Consider the following 18,542-nt stretch of genomic DNA (forward strand, 5'->3'; position numbering starts at 1 on the left):
CAGGGACATTTAGAAGGCCAAGAACCTGTTCAGGTACACGCATGCTCAAAAAAATCCTGTGAAAACCTTACTCTTCCACCTCAGACTGATCTCTAGGCTCAGAATAGGCCTTTATTGAAGTGTTGGCTCTTACAGAACAGAACCAGTTTGCAAAGACTGGGAGAGCTCCTGAAATTGAAGACAATTTTATCAAAATATAAGCTGAACACAGATCAAAAGAACAGAGACTTCCATCATCACGTGCAGTAAGGAATAGCCTTTGCAAAAATAATTCGGAAAATTCTCAAAATAAATTGACCATTATAGCCTTCAACCATTAAAAACAAACAAACAAACAAAACAGGGAAAATCCTGGGGAAAAAGAGATTTTAGTTTCCAGACTTACCACAGTATAATAGTCAAATTTCTAATTTTCAACAACAAAAAATAAGATATACGAAGAAATAAAAAAACTTGGCCCATTCCAAGGAGCATAATTAACTAACAGAAATCACCTTCTAGGAAGTCCAGACATGAAATTACTAGACAAAGTGTTTAAAACAATTGTCTAAAATATGTTCAAAGAGTTAAAGGAAGGCATGGACATGGGTAATAAAATAAATGAGAAAAAGGGTATATGAACAAAATGAGAATGTCAACAAAAAGATAGAACATCTTCTTTAAAGAAACAAAAAAATCTGGAGCTGAAAAGTTCAATAGTTGTAATTTAAAAATTTACTATGGAAGTACAATAGCAGATTTGAACAGGAAGAGAAAGAACTTGTGAGTTTGAAAAGAGAAAAACTAAAATTATTGTGTCCTAGAAGCAGAAAGACAAAGAAATAAAGAAAAGTGAACAGCACTTAATGGACTTGCAAGACACCCACAAGCTGATCAACATATGCATTTTGGGATTCTGAGAAGGGGAAGAGAGAAATAAAAGAACAAAAAAGATTATTTGAAGAAATAATGGTTGAATATTTCTCAAACTTTATAAAATTAATGAATCTACAGATCTAACAATTTCAATAAACTCCAAGTAGGTAAACTTCATAAGCCCACATAGAGATACATTATAATCAAACCTGTAAAAGATAAAGAATCTTGAAAGCAGCAAGAGATATGTGACTCCTTCACACACCAGATCCAGAAAATCTGTCCTTCAAGATTTGGGGAGAAGTTAAGATATTCCATAATATGCTAAAGCTGTGAGAGTTTATTACTACTAGACCTGCCCTACAACAAATGCCAAAGGGAGTCTTTAAGGTTGAAATTTAAAAAGGCTACACGGTAACTCAAAGCTTCATGAACATATAGTGATCTCCAATAAATGTGAATATAATATATGGAGAAACAGAAAAAGAGCCACTAGTATAGTAATTTTGGTTTGAAACTCTATGTTGTATTTACTATAGGATTTAAAAGACAAATACATTATTATAAATCAATCTTATTGGTCACATAATGTGTAAAGATATACTTTGTGACATCAGAAACATAAAAGAGCAGAAAGAGTAAAGTTGTTGTAGAGTTACTACTTGCAATAATAGTTAATTTGGCATCAATTGAAATGACAGTGTAACAATTTTAAGATGTTATATATAATCCCCAGGGTAACTGCAAATGAATTATCTATAGTCTATATACAAAAGAAAATGAGAAGAGAAGCAAAACATGTCATTACACACACAAAATTTCAACTGAACACAAAATAAGCTAGTAATGGAGGAAATGATGGCAAATAACAAAAAGGCAGAAGTCTTCCCTTATCAGGAATTACCTTAAATATAAATGGGTTAAACTATCCAATCAAAAGGCAGAGATAGGCAAAATGGATAACAGCACAATTAAGCAAACCATTATCCAACTATATGCTGCCTACAACTCTCTTTAGACCTAAAGTAATAAATAGGATAGAATTGAAAGAATGAAAAAACACACTTCACAAAAATAGTAACCAGAGGAGAGCCGAGGGGGGTGATACTATGGGATAAAATAGATTTTAAGTCAAAAACTATTCTAAGAGACAAAATAAAATCATATACTGATAAAAGGATAAGGTAATATGAAGACACCAATTGTAAGTATATAGGCACCAAATAACAGAGCTCCAAATCTATCAAGCAAACATTAATCGAACTGTAAGGAGAAATAGTTCTACAACAATAGTTGGAGACTTCTATACTTCACTTTCAATGACTTTCCTCTTCCCTACTGCCAATCATATAAACCTACCTATATTTTCATCCTTATCCATCCCTTGTTCTTCCTGCTATCATAGACAAATGCTCTCTCTCTTATCACATATGTGTGAATTTTCCAGTTTTCCTTCTGTTATTTTTAGTTTCATTCCATAGTGATTTTAAAAAGTTGTACAATTTCAGTCTTTTAAAATTGATTACAACTTGTTTTGTAGCCTAAGATACGGTCTACACTGGAGACTATTCCATGTGTACTTGAGAAAAATATGTATTCTGCTCTTGTTGCGTAGAGTGTTCTATGTTTGTCTGTTAAATCTAATTTGTTTAAAGTGTTGTTCAAGTTCTCTTTTCTGCTATGCATTGCTAGTATAAAATATAATAAAATAAAAATTGAATTTAGTTCCACATCCCCTGCCAGATCCCCATTCTTTCAAACTCAATTCTTGAAAGAATAGGGATGGAAGATATATGTGGGTTTGTATGATTGGCAATGGGGCAAAGATAACATTTCTTTGTAAAGCTTTCTGTTCTGAGAAGGAGGATATGATGTCATTTACTTTAGATGAGAAGGAAGTTCAAGTGGTGTATGTGTTAGAGGAAAGAGGGAAAAGCCTTCAAAGCTGTGAAGTTTGAGGGTAAGATTTGACTAGTTTTGATAGTAATTGGAATTTAGAAGCTGTTGCTTTGATTTTAGTAAGCCAGAACTCAATCTAATGTGCTTTAGGTTTCCAAACGTTACTTAGAGGTCATTCTCCTAGATAAACTGTGGGACCCTACTCAATTCATGTTTTATTATTTACTTATTACATAAACTTGGATGCTTATAAAAAACTTTAGGCAGCTTAAAATGTCGATTTTATTTATTTTAATTGACTATTTCTATAAAAGCCTAAGGTCAAATGTAAAAAATAAGACAGGTTTAAAACAGCATAAAGAATATACAAATATATGTTTAACATATCTGGAATCATTTAGTTAATTAACATATTTAGCTAGGGGCTTCCTGGAAAACAAAGCAAAAAGGATACACATTGAAACATAGATTTTATATCACCATATAAAGGAAATCTCCTGGGGAAAAATTATTTTTCTGGTACTAAATGTTTAGCACCAATAGTGTCATATAGATCTTCATCTATGGGACATTAGGCAATATGGTGGGAAATGTCTTCAACTCTGATCTTCTGAAAATACAGAACATTCTTCAAAAGGCCATTTCTTGTAATACCCTCCTACGAAGGCTGAGAATATAATGTTAAATCTCAACTCAAAGAAGACATTGCTTTGAAAAGTTAAGATTTTATTGTCCTGGTAGTTGTGGTTTGATGATTTACTTTAATCTGAAGATAAAACTTTGGGTTCTTAGAGGGGAGGAGAGATGACTAATTTGTGCCTCCATCCACCACTCTGAAATATTTCCTGTCTCAAGCTGGTCTTTGGCAGGAGTGAATGTAAGATCAATTTCTTGTTGAATATTCAGACAGGAGTCTATAAATGTTAGATAGTCTTCCAGCTCACTAAATGCATTTTTCAGTTGTACTTCCTGTGTTATTCATTCACAGGATTGAAATTTTATTACTATTTTTATCAGTATTATTGTTAATATTTTTATAATCATAATTTTATTTCTGAACTCTTTAATTGCCTTTGTGGTGGACTACCTAGCTTCTTACATCCCTCTTAGGGTTTTAACTGTGATATTTATTTATTTAAAAGACAGAGTCTCACTCAGTCGCCCAGGCTGGAGTACAGTGGTGTGATCTCAGCTCACTGAAACCTCCGCCTCCTCAATTCAAGTGATTCTCCTGCCTCATTCTCCTGAGTAGCTGGGACTACAGGCATGTGGCACCATGACCGGGTTATTTTTGCATTTTAGTAGAGACGGGGTTTCACCATGTTGCCCCGGCTGTTCTCAAATGCCTGACCTCAGGTGATCAACTGGCTTCAACCTCCCAAAGTGTTGGGACTACAGGCATGAGCCACTACCCCTGGCCACCTGTGCTTATTTTCATATATTGATCTGTTTGCTCTGTTTCCCAAAGTTGTGGAGATAGATATCTTTCTTGTCTTTGACCAACTGTGTGTGTTTCTTGGTCATATGCGCTAGTTTATGCATCTAATTATAGAGGCCTTCCTCAGCAATGAAGAGAAAATACTTTTTAAGTATGAAAGTTTTATTTCCAGCCTGGGAATCACCATACTCTGTTTCCTGATCCCTTCAGAAAGTTTAGAGTTGTAAAGGGCTTCATTGCCTAGACCCTCCAGATATGGCATTCAAAGTGTCATTCCATGGGGTACCCTTTCTGCTCTCTCTCTTTGGAGCACCCCAGGACATAATTCTACCCTCCATGAAAGTTATCTCCTGATAGATTTCTGGCTCTTGTCCCCTTCTTAAGTCCAGTTTCACATGCCTTCTGTCTTTAAGATAATCTTTTTAATTTCTGATTCAATAGAATTTTTTTCAGGTAAAATAAATTCAAAAAAAAATTTCTGTAATCACTAGGTATTTGAGGCAGGGGAGGATGAGGACATTGCCAGATATGTTGCATCTGTCATCTTGTTTAAATTCTTGATGGTTTCTGTGGGGTTGAGAATATTAAAGAAATAAACACTTAATTAAATGGCTCCATGAAAAGGTACTTCTGATGAGTAGAAGTCCCGAAATCTCATTTTAAACATGACCAGATTTTACTTACAGAATAATATAAAGGATTTACTCTACTGATTCATGAAGCTGAAAATGAACAAACCTAACATTTAAATTATGATTTTCTGTGGCTGAGATGTCTTTTTCATAGCTCATTGAGTATTTTGTAGAGTATAACTGCCTGCACAGAAAATACTCATTCACTGATTTTTATATGGATCTTTTTATTTAGAAAAATAGTCGTCAACTGCTTTTACATTCAAACATTCTGACAATTAAGTTTTATTTTTCAGATAATCTAAATTCTTTTTCTCTTCTACAGTACTTCTCATAACAATAATGCTTACAGTAACTTAAGAGAGATTTTACATTTGTAAACTGTAAAATGCTGTTGAGAGGACACACTGTTTTAGTTTCACAGCCTGCAATCTCAAAATTTGATGAAGTTGTTGTTTGATCAATATCTGAGCTCAAGAAAAAAACAGGGCCGGGCGCGGTGGCTCAAGCCTGTAATCCCAGCACTTTGGGAGGCCGAGACGGGTGGATCACGAGGTCAGGAGATCGAGACCATCCTGGCTAACACGGTGAAACCCCGTCTCTACTAAAAATACAAGAAAATTAGCCGGGCGAGGTGGTGGGCGCCTGTAGTCCCAGCTACTTGGGAGGCTGAGGCAGGAGAATGGCGTGAACCCGGGGGGGCGGAGCTTGCAGTGAGCCGAGATAGCGCCACTGCACTCCAGCCTGGGGCACAGAGCAAGACTCCGTCTCAAAAAAAAAAAAAAAAAAAGAAAAAAACAAATACTTTTCTTTCACAGATAATATGGAAATGCTTATTTAAGGCATCCGTAGTTTTCAAGCATTTCCAATAGCATCTGGGTCGCCACCTCCACAGTATGAAACAAGAGGCAATAGTGTTACTGTTTGTGTCCACTATTCTGGGGATAAGTGACTTAGTTGCATTCATTTTTTCCTCTTGAATCTTTCTCTACTAAGTCCATTTGAAACAAACAAACATGCACACGCACATTAAGAAAAATGATGTCAATCACTTTAATACTTTTCCGTTTCTTTTATTTCTTGGTACAAAGGATCACAACCTAAATGTGGATTATTCATAAGACAGATATCATGTTAAACAGGAATGTATGCTTTCAATATGAATAATGGTCTCTAAAGAATAAAAAAAGTGCCTGCTTTCAAACACAGGTGACCTAGTCAGCACTTTCTAAATGACTAGGGGAACTCAGTTTTTTCTTCTGGAAAATGGAATTGATAATATTAAATATTTGGTGAAGGGCTATTTGGATGTGGAAACGCATAAATTATATTCACGATATTGGTATCTGATAATTGCATTTCCAATAGGAATTACAATTAAGACTCTTGCAATATGACATACTTTTGATCATTTTAATTTCCTTTGTGATTGCAGAGAATGATAATTCTTTGGGGGACTTGACTCCAATTTTCACATTAAAAAAGAAAAGTTTGGATAATGGAATAATGCAGAGATGAAGGAAGTCTTGATCTCCAATCTCTTATTTCCCCCTTTTCCATTTCTGCAGTGGGGATGCCACCTGTGTTCTGCTCATTATAAAACTTTTAGCAAGAGGCTAATGAAATGCAAAGCTTTCTATAAGACCAGCACCAGCCTTCCTATCAAATCATCTGAAATATTTATTTGCCCTCTTGAATAATTGATAGGGGCATCAGCTCTCCCGGTCAATTGATTTATTAAGCGACTGTTTGGAATTAAACAGCTTAAAGATATTAGATTTAGCAGTGATCTTGCTTGTTAGCATATTCATTTACCTACGGGAGCTCCCATTAGATATTGTTAATACATGACGTCTCTAGTCACGGCCTGTATCTCCTCAAATTGCATTAACGCCAGGCTGTTTAGCCACAGAATAACAGGTTTGATTGAGTGCTTGGGTTTGGTGTAATTAGATTTTCCTAGAAAAGGGGGGACTACTTTAATGCCATATGCATTAAACTAGATATGTCATCAGCATTACTGTAATTGGTGAACAGGAACGCTGGAGACCTGGCTGTATGTGAATGTTTGTGTTTATGGCTCACCCGTCCATTCTTATAGATGGCACATAATAGCTATGCTTACTTACATATGCATGACCCTGAGGGGAAAAAAAAAAAACCTGACCTCTTTAATAAGCATCTCTTTTGAAAAAGGTGGAAAATTCTATCCTGAGTAATGGGATCAATTTTTCGTCTGTTAAAACTGCCAATTATTTCTCTTACTGAAAAGGTCATGTGGCTGGTTAATCAATGATGAAAATAGTATGGGAATATATGTGGGTATATTCATGTGTTTGATTTGCATTTCACTCTAAGACTATCTGCTACAGTTTCCAATTGTTATCCTGATTGCGGGCCACAAACACACCAGCAGAACTCTCTTTCACCAGTGTTTTCTCTGAGGAATTACACCCTTTTATTAACAGAGATGCATAGAGAAAATGAAATAGTTTCTGGTCACTTTTCCCTTTTGGAGCTAATTCATTGTGTGCAAACAAGCACTAACTTTGCACATTAAGGAACAACGTGTCCCCCTGTAACAATCTGTGTACTGGGAGAATCTGGGAGTAAGAATGAAAGTAGTGCTAGACCAATTGAAAGGTAAGCCAATTTTTCTTTCCGATTTCCATGTTCATTTACTCTCTGTCTTCCCTAAGCTGTAAGATACCTTTGGATTACATCTCAAGTATCCACAACTTAAACCGAGAATCCCACTTGAAACTTGCCTTTCTCTTTCTGTGAATTGCCTTTTATACATTAAAGTTATGAAAATGTAATATATTTGGCTGGGCGTGGTGGCTCATGCCTGTAATTCCAGCACTTTGTGAGGCCAAAGTGGGAGGATCACTTGAGGTCGGGAGTTCGAGACCAGCCTGGCCAACGTGGTGAAACTCCATCTCTATTAAAAATACAAAAATTAGCCAGGCATGGTGGTGGGCACCTGTAATCCCAACTACTCGGGAGGCTGAGGCAGGAGAATCACTTGAACCCTAGAGGTGCATGTTGCAGTGAGCCAAGATCACACCACTAAATGCCAGCCTGGAGAGATATATATACACACAAACATACACACACACACACACACATATATACACACACACATATGTATATACATACACACACACATATATACACACACACATATGTATATACATATATACACACACACATAGAAAGCTTTTATGTGTATATGTGTATATATATATAAAGCTTGCATATACATATATATGTATGTATGTACATATATATACGTATATATACACACATATGTATATATATGCCTTCTTCCCCAGTTCCTTAAGATCTTGATTACACACAAAAAATGAAAAGATTATTTCATTTTATGTTACATATACATCAATAAGTAATAATCAAACTTATAAGTAACCTTGTTATCTACAAGACAGGGACACATAGGTTGTCCTGTTTATGGTGATCATGTCTACGTTTGGTTAAAGACGCTGAGGCTCTGGGAGATGAAGCTACTTCTCTGAGTTCACAAAGCTAATAAAAGCCGAATCAAAATTTGAATCACTTTAATGTCCATGCCCTTTCCACTATAACATGCTGCCTACTTAATGACATTGACAGTGATCAGGTATTTTTTTTGAAGCTGACTTCTTAATGCAAAGGAGGAACCTAGATTGGTTTAATTTTGGTGATCAGATAGGCTAATTTAAATGGCCATCACCTTGGCAGGTGTGTAAGATTGATTTTTAGGGTAAGGAGGAGTTTAGGGAAGGGATAATCACAGTTCACAGACTGATGTCTGATATTTGAGGGAGATGGTGAAAGGGGAATTAGAAAGCTTAGTAAGTGGCTTGGTGTCCTTTAAACTCTGTATAGGTGACTTTGACTCTCTTAACACCAGAAGTATTTTCCTGGGGTTGAAGAGCAGTGGCAGCTCCAATTCTTATATAGAAGGGGATTAGGGTAGCAATCACTGGAAGGAACCTTTTTTAAAACTATTTCTACATAGCCAATACCATGCTTTTACTAGGATTGGAGACCCACGCAAATTATATGTCAGAGTTTAAAGAATGGCCCCAACCCCCACTTCTGATCGTACCCATCTGATGAGAGAGGAGGAAGGCTGGCAAAAAAGCAAGAGTTGCCTGAAATTCAATTCCACTGACAATTTGTAGGACTGACGTGATCCTGCTTGGCTGTAAACAAAATTAGTGTAAAGATAATTATGAAAGAAGTCTGCTCTAAATTTGAGATGACTTTCTAGATCTCCAAGTGAACGTCTCATAGCAAAATGATTCCTCAATTTTTAGAAAAGCTTATGAACAATGAATTACATCAGTGATTACCCATGAGTAAAGGTGAAATTAAATGGGAGTAAAGAGGTGTTTGAAACTATTTTATTCCATCAAATTACCACCTTAGGATAGTTTCAACATTATTTGTCATTTCTCAAACAGATTCATAACGGGACACATTTTCCCTAATAATAGCTGTGTATTGGGTTTGTCTATGAATATAAAGACTAATGAAAATGCCACTTCCTTGAAAGGGAGTTTGTTGGAAATTAGAACTTAGCATTGACATAAATTTATTTCTCTTACTGGAAAAAATATACACACATATGTGCTTATTTGTATATATCTAATACTATATAATATAATATATAAAATAACAGATAGCATCTGGGTGCGGTGGCTCATGCCTATAATCCCAGCACTTCGGGAGGCGGAGGCAGGCGGATCACAAGGTCAGGAGATCAAGATCATCCTGGTTAACACAGTGAAACCCGGTCTCTACTAAAAATACAAAAAATTAGCCAGACGTAGTGGCAGGCGCCTGTAATCCCAGCTACTCAGGAGGCTGAGCAGGAGAATGGCGTGAACCCTGGAGGTAGAGTTTGCAGGGAGCCAAGATTGCACCACTGTACTCCAGCCTGGGTGACAGAGTGAGACTCCGGCTCAAAAAAATAAATAAATAAATAAAATAAAAAAATAACAACAACAACAAAAAAAACAGATAGATCAATCGATACTATAATTGGATGTAAGGGAAAGTGATGACTCTCAGTGATGAGACTATAAACTGGTTCCCAGATTTGGACAAAAAGAGAGCCATGAATTACCTTGGCACAGTAGCACCAGCTACTAGGGAGGCTGAGGCAGGATGATCAATTGAGCACAAGATTTTTGAGGCTGTAAGTTCTATGATTGTGTCCGTGAATAGCCACAGCATTCCAGGTTGGTCAACATAGTGAGACCACATTTCTAAAAAACAATAAATAAACAAATAAAAATGAGAAGGGCAGCTGTGAATTATTCCGTGTTGTTGGAAATTGTTCATGGTCTCATAAGGGGGATAACTTTCAAAATAGCATTTGTTTGGGACAATCTTGCATGTTTATATTAATTAAATGTGAAAATATTTTTAAAAATTCCCTAGAAAGGTTATTGTTATTTTTGAGGCACACACAGTGGGTTTCATGGACATGCAATTAGAGCAAGTTTCTATTCAGTATAGTCTTTGGCCACCTGCAAGTCCTAGGTGCAGGCTTGGGGAAGGTCAGGATAGGTGTGTGCTGTGCTGTCTTGGGGTAGGGGAAGGTGGATAACAGCCCCGCCCAGCTCCTGCAGCATTAGGGTACATTCAGAATGCCAATTGGCAGGTACCAATTCAGATACCTAGCACATCCTGAAAGGGAAGTTGCAATCTATTGGGAGTGAGGGTTGGCTGCTCTCCCTGTGTTAGAGTTCAGTCCTTGGGTAGGGGATGTCTGGGTCCTTGTCGAAGTCCCACATTTTAATTTTTCACTGGGCCCTGCAAGTTAAGTAGCCACTCCTTCACAGACACACTCACACAAAGGCTCACCACGATGATCACTGTCAAACATTAACCAGAATCACTACCTCAAGACACTTCAATAACTTTGAATGCTCTTACCACAACTCCCATAAACAAATGCAAACACAATTTAGACTGAGAAATAATAAACTTTATAATGGGTTAATGATTTGCCTACGTTTACAGAATTTCCTTAATACATGTGTTGTTAAGAGGGAAACAATTAAATGCTAGTCAAAATCCCTGGAGATAGTGGGCTGGCAAATAAAATAAGTTAAACACCTTTATAGGGCTCAGTTTCCTAAAAACAGCAGCTAGTGAAAAGCAACTCAATTTATCATTGGAGAAACTGTCAAAATCTATGTCCCCACCAAATCTCCTGTTGAGATCTAATCCCCTGTGTTGGAGTTGACCAAAGTAGAGATTCTTAATGGCCAACAAAGATTTTGATACCTCTGTGAATATTATTTATTACTGTCATTTCTACTGTTGTTATTACATTCTGCATTTGAAAAAAAAAATCAGGGTCCATGGATTAATTTCTACCTCTACTGCCCACATGGTTGTATACCCATAACTGCACTTACACTCTTCCTTTTCTCTTTCTTCTTCATCTTGGGCTTTTCCTCAAGTCTTTATTTCCTCTTCCCTTTGCCGTGTCTTGTTTCCAACACGCAGTGTCATCTATGAACACTGATCGGCATTGCTGCAGGGACTACACTTGGTGAAGATGCCCTATGCCCCTGTGTTAGGCCATTCTTCATTGCTATAAAGAAATACCTGAAGCTGCGTAATTTATAAAGGAAAGATATTTAATTGGCTCACAGTTCTCCAGGTTATACAGGAAGCATGGCTCTGGCATCCACTTGGTCTCTGGTGAAGCCTCAGGAAACTTACAGCCATGGCAGGAGGGTTTCGAAAGGAGGAACAGTCATCTCACATGGCCAGACCAGGAGCATGAGTGAAGGGGGTAGATATCACACACTTTTAAACGACCAGATCTCCCGTGAACTCACTCCTCATCAAGAGGCTGGCTCCTTAAGCCATTCATGAGAGATCCGCCCCCATGATCCAAACATTTCCCTCAGGCCCCACCTCCAACACAGGGGATTACATTTCACCAGGAGATTTGGTGGGGGCACAGACTTTGAGTTTCTCCAACGATAAATTGAGTGGATTTTTACTAGCTGCTGTTTTTAAAGGTGTTTGAGAAATAATCCATACAATATTTGGCAAGTTCCTTTGAGGACTATCATCTATATATGTGTGGACATTAAGTCTTTGAGGGTTGGCCTTTTTTCCTTTTGATTAAAATGTCCTGCTTGGACTCCTCTTCATTCACTTTGAATCATTCCATTTTGAACCAGGATCGAGTTGGGTGGGCTAAGGCTACATGCAGTTTCGTGTCGGGGCCTGACAGGGTGCAGTGGCTGCTCAGGAGTCCGCTAGTTCACACAGTCTATACTTCTGATTCACAGTCAGCCTGGGAGTTGCTGCCAGCCCTAGATCCCCATTTGTGGAGTTCATTGGTCTTTTTCCTTGTCTGTTGTGTGACCCTGCACTCAGAAGACCTCATTCTGCTTGTTTCTGACCATTTCTCCAAGTTGTCAGGGTCTTTTTGAATTATACTCCTGTATACTAGAGTTCCAGTCAACCTTCTCTGCTGGGTTCGAAGCACAGGCACAATGCCTACGCTGCATGTAAACACATTTTCATGGTGAAAGCTACAACATATTTTAAATTATTATGGTTGTAGCATTATATAAAAAAATTAAAAGCATGAAATTATGTAATTGTATTTACATATGACATCTGTCTATATCTATACATAGGAAGATCAAAGGGTACATATATATGTATACTTGTGTATGTAGGATTTATTCTTCTAACTCAAGAAAGCAATCTGATGACGTGACATGTTTCTACTAAACAGCACACATCAAGACATGTTATGCTGCTTCTGTTTATCCCACCTATTGGAGGGTTTAGATTATGTTCTGCACATTGCTGAATCAGACAAATAAGGAATAGATGTTAAATTGAACAACCTACTGCCTACATTCATTGCTTGATGTTTTATTTAGAAAGCCAATTCTCAATGCAAGTCCAAAAAAAAAACTGAGAGAAATGAATATCCAGAAATATTCATTTCATTTTTCAGGAAAACAGCATCTCCCCTTCAAGGAACATGAATTGTTCTTTCTCCTTAACTCTTCAGCCAACTCCCTCTGGATCTCAAGTTTGGCTCTATTGCTTGGTGTTTCTTTTTCTTTTTTTTTTTTTTTTCTGTGTGTGCGTGTGTGTAGGGAGGAGAAGCATGTGTCTGAGGTGGCGACAACAGTCGCAGAGCCAGAGCCTTAATCACTGTTTACTGATTTAGTCCATTTTACTAGCAGGCAGTGCTTTTCCAGAGAGCTGTTTTCCTGGCGGGGTGCAACGACTGCTTTCAGGGGCAAAAGTATGTGTCTTGAAGTTGTCTGGCTCACTCTCCCTGGCACTCACTGCCTTGCCACCCTTGGCAGGGCCGCTGCACCCAGGCAATGGGCCGGCGTGTCCGCCTCTGCCTCTGACGGTGCTCATCTGGTGGTAGTGTTAATGAGAGCTGGATGAAAGCAGGAGGCAGGGCACAGAGGACCCACCGGGGCGACCAAACAATACCAGAGCCAGCACGTTTCACACTGTGCCTCTGCTCCTGTGGTGAAAAGAATTGAAAATGACAGATCGAGGATTTTGCCTTCCCCTCTGATAGGCTTTTTTGTTTGGTTTGTTTACACTGCTTTGGGGTTGGGTGGCTGCTATTGTTGTTGCTGTCTTTCCTCTCTGCTTTTTCCTTACAATTGTGTACTTGTTACACTTAAAATGGTGGCTTAGAGATGAACAAGAAAAAGGGCCAGTTAGGAATTGTTCATATTTCTTGAATAGTTTATTTGTCACTTTTAATAATCTCCATCTCTCTACTCCCATGTGTCATGGTCAACACCTGAACTCCTCCAGTGACTTGCAAATTCAGAGAATTGTGGAGGGGGGCTGACCTGTGAAATTAGGTTTGCCGGACAAAAGGTAAGTGGGTGATGTGAGTGTTGGAAAAACTTTGTGGGTATTAGTGTAAGTGTGTGAACATCAAAGGTGTTGCATGGCTCTTCTAGGTAACTACTCCCAGGACCAATCAAATGGCTGTAATGCATCCCCATTGGCATATCTCATATTAGAGTCCATTCAGGGCAAGAGGAACATTCGTCAGACATAGGGGTCTTTGTTGGTCCCAGGCCTGAGAAAATTCGAGGGCGTGGCTGTAAGCTCGGGGTGGAAGCCAGGACTTTGTCTAAAGGGAAACTTGCCAGCAACATGAATTGCTGACATCACGATAATCCCCAAAATAACAAACTCCCTTCCCTCTCACGCTTCTTACTCTTCTGCTGTCCAGTCCAGATGTTTTGGAGGGTGATTTCCAGTCTTGCGCTTTCTGTATTTTTTTTTTTAAATTGAAGGAGTTGTATGTGCATCCCAAATAAAATGTTCAACATTAGATTGAAAAACCATCATTCCATCAGTATAACCATTGCAGTCAACCGTAGTGACTGCCATGAGACGCCAAGTGCTTTGAAACTTCCTACACTGGCATCCTCATTCCCCTACAGTCCAGGCTACCCTCCTGCCTGACCATTCACTGAAACTCTCAGTGGTGCCCAGTGGGCCATCATCGTCCTCTTCCTGTCACCTGCATTACCTACCAGAGACTCAGTGCAGTTGAGCCATTTCTCCTTTCCAACACTCTCTTTTCCCATTTAATAATTATTCCTATACTCTCCCAGTCTCCCATAAACTCACAGGACTAAGTGAGATTGGGGAATTATGTGAATGTCCATGGAGCATCTTGAAAACATTCGTTGTAAACTGTGCTTGCTATCTTAAAACACTCTCTACATACTTCAAGCACCAGTTTAAGAAAGCGTGCTGCTTTTAATTCAGTAGTATTTATCAGGGCCTATGCTAGAGAAAGATTCCTTTCCAACTTCAATAAAAACCCTCTGATTGCTATATAATCATCATTATTAATATTAATAATAATGCAAATAAAGTGTCCCTAATGCCTTTATAAGTAGCCATCAAATGATGACATTTCTAAGGACTAAGATTTGGAAAATCAGAGAAATGTCTGGTAAAGTGAAGTCTCCAGTTTTGCTTTTAACCCTACTTGTCACCATCCTTACCTGTGTGAAAGGGAATTGATTTCACGTGTGTTGATATTATGTGCAGTTGACAATCCCCCAGGTGTACATAGTCAGAACCTTTAGGGGCACAGAGACAGATACAGAACCGCATTTTCTGCTCTCTGTAATTGTGTAGGTAAGGGATACCACAAAAAGGACTCTGCCCTGCCTGGGATGTTGTTACACAGATTAACATCTTTGCTGGAAAATTCAAAGCAACGTGGATCTAAAACAAACTGTAAACATGTCTCAAAAGTAGACACCTCTAAGTGAATCATAACAGTCATGTGTGACACTGGTCTGGATTTTTGCAGAAGGACTGAATTATCACAAGAGCGCTCTAGTCTTTACAAATCTCAACAACATCGTCTCAACTTCAAAGTTGTTATTTTCTGTTTTTCAACTCAAAGTAGATAATATCTGAAATGAGGGAGAGAGAGTGGGAGAGAGAGAGAGAGAAATGAAGTAAGAAAAGGAAAGGAGGAGAGATCACCTTTAAAGCTTTTCTTTTCTCTTTCTTTCAAATGACACAATAGAATTTTTTTTTTTTTCCTAAAGTTGTATTAGGGATTCACTTAAGCAGAAATGAACTGTAATATGCAAATAGTTCTAATTGGACTGCTAATAGAGCGTGTCTCTGTTGTTTTTTTGTAGGGAGTTTTATGCCTATGTAATCAGTGCAGACAGCCGTTAAGTAAATGAAGAGGCAACTAACAATGTCAGAAAAGAGACCGGGCGGTTCCGGCTGACACTACCCTAATCTTCCAGGACCCATTAAATGGCAGTTTCAACGCATTACCTACCATAACATCCTTGAATATCACTGATTTTATTTGCAGTATCAAACATTCCATTTCATGCCCCATTAACAGTGGGAGCCTGAGCTTTTTGACGCAGCTAAACATTTTACTAACTACCTGGACTAAGTAACCAATTAACTTTTGGAGACAATACGGCCAATTAAGCGCGAAAAGGTAAGGCTGTCATCCCCCACGAAAATTGAATTTCCTTTTCCTGATGGCACTTATTGTCGCCGTTCAATTGTTAATGGAGATTCGGTCCCTATTAAAGTATGAAGGCAAAGCGGAATGGAAAAGTTCAGAGGACTTGGTTCCTAAAGAGTAGGTCACAAAGTGTCCCAACTGGCCACTAATTCAGTTAACTTTTCTTCATGCCAGATTACTTATTGGATGCGACTGGAACAGGGCTCTAATATGACATTCTGTGATAGTACATTGTGCAATCTGGTAGCTTGAGAGGAACCCATAGGCCCAGGGCGGTAGTTTGGGACCTTGTATGGGAGGTTTTGGGGGGGAAAAAAAGTTATCCATTTTCATTTTTGTTTTTGTTTTTTTTGACAGCAGAAATATCAGTGTCCTACAAGATATTGCCCTGGTTATCACTGGCTTGGACTCTTCAGAGAGAAAAACAAATCCATGTATGGAGAGGTGGGCTCCAAACTAACCCTCTGTGGTTTGGGAAGTCATTTTCTAAATGGCAGACAAGGTCTCGGGTGGTGATTCTGCTATGTGGATTTGACTCCAGTTGACTGGAATGGAGCACAAGTAATGAACTTGGATATCACATTTTTGAAAGCTTGAGGCAAATTTTATCCCTTTGGTAGACGTCTTTCATCTTTGAAGGTACAGAAGAAAATTTGTCCTGGAGGGCATCTTCCACAGGCCTTGTATAAGTGAGAAACATGAAGCTGATATAGAGTCAGAAACTAAACACTGAACTCAGATTTATCTATCTGTTAAACACACACACACACACACACAATCAAATAGCTTTGTGAAAATGCAACTGTTCTCAATAGGAAGAGAAATCAAGAATTTTGAAAAGCAGGTAAAGAATAGACTTCCAATGATGGTCATTTGAATCTGACTTTAATACAAAAATGTTAATGCTTACATATGTAATGTTGTCAAATTATTCCTAGAGCAATACAATTGTTTAACATTTATTTGAAACCTGCTCACATACATTTAAAATCTGATTTGGGCCTGAAAACTCATAAGTAAAGCAGTGATCTAAGTTGTGCTTGAAATTATTAATTTCCTGTATTGTTTAATGGTAGAGGTATTTGATCCCCATAGAACAGCTGTTGAATTGTCATGGGAAAAAAAAATTCATGTATTCCATTGCTATGTTAGTATTCTTGGTTCATAACTTTTTTATGTTGTTTCTGCCAGATTCTGCGATGATGGAAAGCAGGAACAAAAAGAATTAATGTTATATACTCTCAGGTTTAGATATTTTTTGAAGAATTTGATGAGGATTGTTACTTCCAAAGAAGATTTGAATAAGAAATAGTTCTATGTTAATATGGACCAATTAATAACATTGATTGAAATTTCTTTTTGAAATTTTTCTTGGATTTTAATATCTTTTCTCAAGAGACACAGTTTTCTTTATAGAAGTGATTGCTGTGGGCTATTTATTTTAGCCATTTTCCCATGGCAGTGGATGATTTAAAAATGATTACAATAGTTTGAACTTCCTGTTATTTAAGATAGAGGAGTAAAGCCAGATCTCAAATGCTTCCCACTCCCTCCCCCTGACATCCCTACAAGAGAATAATTAAAACAAACAAGCAATGATAAAACTACATCAGCAGTACTCAAACTGTGGAAAGGGCTGGTGGCCAGAAGCTTCCAATCATCCACATCACTAAGTAAAGATGGCGGGAGATATTACACGAAGCGCCAAGCGGGGAGGTGCCGCAAAGCCTTAGGGTCAGCTGAGGTGGGCAGAGAGGCATACAGTTGTAGAGAGACCCACATGCGGTTCCTCCCAGCCTTTTGCACAATCAGGGGAGAAGCCAAAAGTCTTTTGCCACTTGAGTTAATAGAAGTGAAAATGAAGAGGAAAGTAAACAATCAGTGCTATCGCTGGTACAAAGTTTCCAGGGGCCCACACTGTACCGCCTACTAGAGTCAAGTAGGTCCCTGAGAAACCAATCTTGAAAATAGACATTTAACAAGAGGAAAGGGCAGATACTCGTTGTAACCACTGAGGTTGCAGCAAATTCTCAGGCTACCGAAAATTCATCACTCAAGTGTGGCTCTTAGAAGGGGATACAGGAGGGGAGAGGGGAAAGTGACTAATTATATAGCAAAACAAAATAAAACAAAAATCCGGATCAATCAACCAAACTATAAACCATTTAGAAAAAAAATAATGAATTGTTTTTAATCATCTGGGGATGAGTAGATCTTCCTAATAAACACAAAATTCACATACTAGAAAATGCTAGATATATGTGACTAAAAATATTATGGATAACAAGTACACACCGTCATGTTTAGAAGTCTAAGGAGAGTCAATCCAGGGAAAAAATAATTCATCTTTTCACAAAGGTCTATTATTTTAACTAATAAAAGCTCAAACAAATCAATAAAAAAGATAGAAAACTAGCAATTTACAAAGAAGTAAATACAAATGGCCAATAAATATATTTCAATTCTCAGTTTTACTCAGAATTTTTTAAATTGCAAATTAAAATAACAGCAGGTTACCATTTTTTATCTCTCTGATGAAACGAATGCTAAGGTTGGTTTCTCCCCAGTGCTGAAGTGGGTGGAGCCAGGCTGCCACTTTCTATAAACTTTCTGAGTGGCAATTTACTAATGCATTTCCATATTTAAAAAGAGT

General features: G+C 37.9%; 1 long non-coding RNA gene across 1 annotated transcript in view; it reads left to right on the plus strand.

The window, feature by feature from the left end:
• The window catches only part of LOC112629255, a 75,801-nt gene that overhangs the window by 51,205 nt on the left and 6,054 nt on the right, over positions 1 to 18,542 (plus strand). Inside the window, exon 4 of the long non-coding RNA XR_003120557.1 lies at positions 15,540 to 15,859. This is a non-coding gene — a long non-coding RNA (uncharacterized LOC112629255). The remainder of the gene's footprint in view (positions 1 to 15,539; positions 15,860 to 18,542) is intronic.

This window comes from Theropithecus gelada, chromosome 7b, assembly GCF_003255815.1.
Source record: "Theropithecus gelada isolate Dixy chromosome 7b, Tgel_1.0, whole genome shotgun sequence".
In the NCBI taxonomy this organism is placed as follows: domain Eukaryota; kingdom Metazoa; phylum Chordata; class Mammalia; order Primates; family Cercopithecidae; genus Theropithecus; species Theropithecus gelada.